Source organism: Sceloporus undulatus, chromosome 2 (genome assembly GCF_019175285.1).
Source record: "Sceloporus undulatus isolate JIND9_A2432 ecotype Alabama chromosome 2, SceUnd_v1.1, whole genome shotgun sequence".
In the NCBI taxonomy this organism is placed as follows: domain Eukaryota; kingdom Metazoa; phylum Chordata; class Lepidosauria; order Squamata; family Phrynosomatidae; genus Sceloporus; species Sceloporus undulatus.
In genome coordinates, this window is record NC_056523.1 from 241,024,116 (window position 1) to 241,027,702 (window position 3,587).

Consider the following 3,587-nt stretch of genomic DNA (forward strand, 5'->3'; position numbering starts at 1 on the left):
TGTCCCCAGAATAGGTGCAATGCCTTGAATAGCACTTTTAACATTTGTAATAAAATTCAAATTGGATTCACTGTCCCACTGACATGGAAGCTACCAGCAGGACCAGCATAGATAAAATACAGAATAAAGTTATCCACAGCAGTTCTGTGAAGACATCATAGTTTCTGGAGTCCAACTGCTTCCAGCAGAAGCATAACTTCTAGTCTCAAAGGACTGCTTTAGAAGTTTTCCTGGCAGTTCTGTTTCCATAGTATTGATCTCTGCTCCCAGTTCCTCTTTCTGCCACTACTTGCTGCCACAATACTGTAGCCTCTGAACTTTCTCAACTCTTACAGTTCTCTGTCTTCTTCCCTTATCTTCTTGCCAACTCGTTTGTATGGTCCAAATGATAATTACTGTCTGATTAATCACTGACGGTGCTTGGCATTATTTTCCCTCCACTCAGAAATCTCCATCTGAACAAATTGATACTCTGGCAGACTGATCATTGGTTTAGCTTTATTTATGTATAAAATGTTGTTGTTGTTGTTGTTGTTGTTGTGTGTCTTCACATCTTTTCTGACTTATAGTGACCCTAAGGCTTATCATGGAGTTTTCTTGGCAAGATTTGTTCAGAGGTTTGTCATTGCCCTCCCCTGAGAGCATGTAACTTGCCCAAAGACACCCAGTGGGTATTATGGTAGAACAGAGATTTGAACCCTGGTCTCCAGAGTCGTAGTCCAACACTCAAAGCACTACTAGAATAATATCAAATATAGAATACTACCAGCAGATAAAACAGATCCAAAGTAAACCATGACATCACCCATCAGGCAAAAGCAAATGATGCCTCAGCAGTTCTCAACCTCTTTCAGTACTTCTGAGTAGAGACTGATCATATCCTATTTGGAAGCCAACAGATGGGGTTGGGAAGAAAGAAAGGTATTATTCCTTCTCTGGCGACTGTCCTGCAGCTTGCAAGGGAAGGAGGGATCACCTGAAGACCTCAGGCTATCCTCTCAGAACATGTAACTTGCCCAAGGAGGTAATGGTAATAAAATACTATCTAGGATAGGGGTGGGATTTATGTGACTCTCTAGATGTTGGCAAAGTCCTAGCATCCAGCAGCCCTAGCCAGCATAACCAGTGGTGAAAGTTACAGTTCCTCAACATCTGGAGGGCTACATGATTCTCATTTCTGTTCTAGGAGCTTAGAGAAAGGGAAGGAGGGAGGGAGTGGGAAGCAAATCATATTTAAATTTAGTTTGCTTTTAGGGAAAACGATAACGGTATTTTAAAAGCTGCAGTATCTCCAGAAAATTGTCTTATATGAGTTGCTGTTTGGTTCACTGTACTCTCAGATACATCTAGGATTTTGCCTCTACAATTGGGGCTTGCCAAAATAACAATTGGGTATAAAATTGGGGGGGGGAGCTGGAAAGTTGTTGTTTTCTTTTTTAAAAAATAGGACAACCCCTTTGAAAACTCTAGAATGATTTCGCAGTGAGGTGATCTGAATTGTTCATAACAGAGCAAATTAATAGTGCAAAGTCTCTGAAGAACACTTAGTGGGGCAGCAATCAGTTATAGGACTTTGTGGCTGCTTCGCTGACATAAAGCAATCCAAAGCCATTACAGCAGCATTGAGACCAATATTTTTCATATAATTTGTCACAATTACTACTATTGTGCTGATACTGCTACTGATTTGTTGACTATCTCTTTCACACAGCTTCCTGTGGTCTATCAAGGATTGTTAGTGCTTCCTTTCCTCATTTGAGGTAATAGAAGTCTTGTGTTCTGCCTTTTCTCTGTCATTTTCTCAGCCTTTTCTCCTTTTAGTTAAGTCTTCTCAGAACCACCTTGCATTACTTGTGACCCTAGGAATCATATAGCTGGGCTAGCACTGTCCCCATCATCCGTACACTGAATATAGGTATTAAAAGAAGGCCCTGCTGGCCTCACCAGTGTATGGATGTGGGGAGCAAAGCTAACTCCATCATGCTATTTTAGGAATGGGGCCTGCCTCTTCTTAATGGCAATGTTGGTCCATTACACCTGCCCATGATACACAACTTTCTAATTTTGATGGGAACCCAGTTGGGGCATTGTTGTTGTGGTTGCATGCCTTCAAGTCATTTCTGATTTATGGTGACCCTAAGGCAAACCTATCATGGGGTTCTCTTGGCAAGATTTGTTCAGAGGAGGTTTTCCATTGTCTTGCCATGAAGCTGAGATAATGCATCCCACTGTAATTTCTGGTTATGCCAATGACTGTACTTTTTACACCCTTGTATAAAGAGGGATCTTATTATGCAAGTAGTTCCTCTTCACCCAGGACTGCAGCAAGCTGGTTTAACAACCACTTGGCATGCTGACACAACTCCAGCTCACCAAACGTAGAACAGAAAACAAAATAGTCTGGAAGAGCATCCAGAATGTGATTTGGAAATGAGAACAAAGGAAGAGGAGAGAAAGAGAGATTGAAATATGGGGGAGAAAACAGAACAGAGATGAAGGTCTTCGAAGAAGGCTGGTGAAATACCAGTGATCACTGAGAACTGAAGCAGAAAGTCCTTGTTAGGAGACTGAGCACAGTGGTAGTTGTGGGATTGGTACACAACCTGATCATGCTTGCAAAGGCTTGTAAAATAAGAGCTGGAAACCTGCACTTGAACTATCTATCAGATAGTTTAAAATTTGGCTCATTATGTTTTAATGTAAGACATTCTAGATGGTTACAAGCTTCTGTATTGCATCTAGATCTTGGGATTGCTTCTACAGTCCCATAGCCAGCTAGCTAGTGGCCTTGCTGGCTGCGGTATTCTGTAAGTTTTGATCCAAAAAGCAAATTTTCCAAACTCTTTATTGTTATTTATCCTCTTAAAACACCTGTTGCACTTGGGCACATACCAGTGTGATTATTAGAACTCCTCAGTACATTAGTACATTGGTTCTTGATTCTGGAGTGCTTCCTTTAACATGTTGGTTGCATATTTAGCACAGTATTAAGCTAAACAATTTTTGTCACAAAGAGCTAAATCCAGTTATACCATAACCCTGGGGTAGGTTAATTAACAATCTCAACTTTTGGGCACATTGAGGCTATAATTCTTTCCACACCAACTGAACAGCAAGCCCCATTGTACATAGCAGATTTATGTGCTTATCAGGCACTGCTATTATACCATTATAGCAGTGGATTAATCCTGGCTTTGCCTCATCTGTATCATACAACAACATGACTTTCCTGGTGTTCTTGTGTTGTAGAGTTATTAGGAATTCAATTCATTTTTTTAACCATGCTGTTAATGCCTCTTTTTCATGCTGTAGTTCAGTAACCAGTTTGAACGTGAATGTCTTGATCCACTTCATTGTGATAGAATAGTGGATGAAGTGTGGGTGTGTTCTGGTTGTCCCTCTCTTAGGGATTCCCAAGGAAATCTCCAGCCTGGAAGCTTCAGGCTACTTCTGATGCCTGCTGGAGACTTCTCAAAAGAATAGCTATGTTTCATGGTCTGCTTTCTGTGCTCTACATTCTTAAAACTCTTTCTAATAAATAATAATAATAATAATAATAATAATAATAATAATAATAATAATAATAA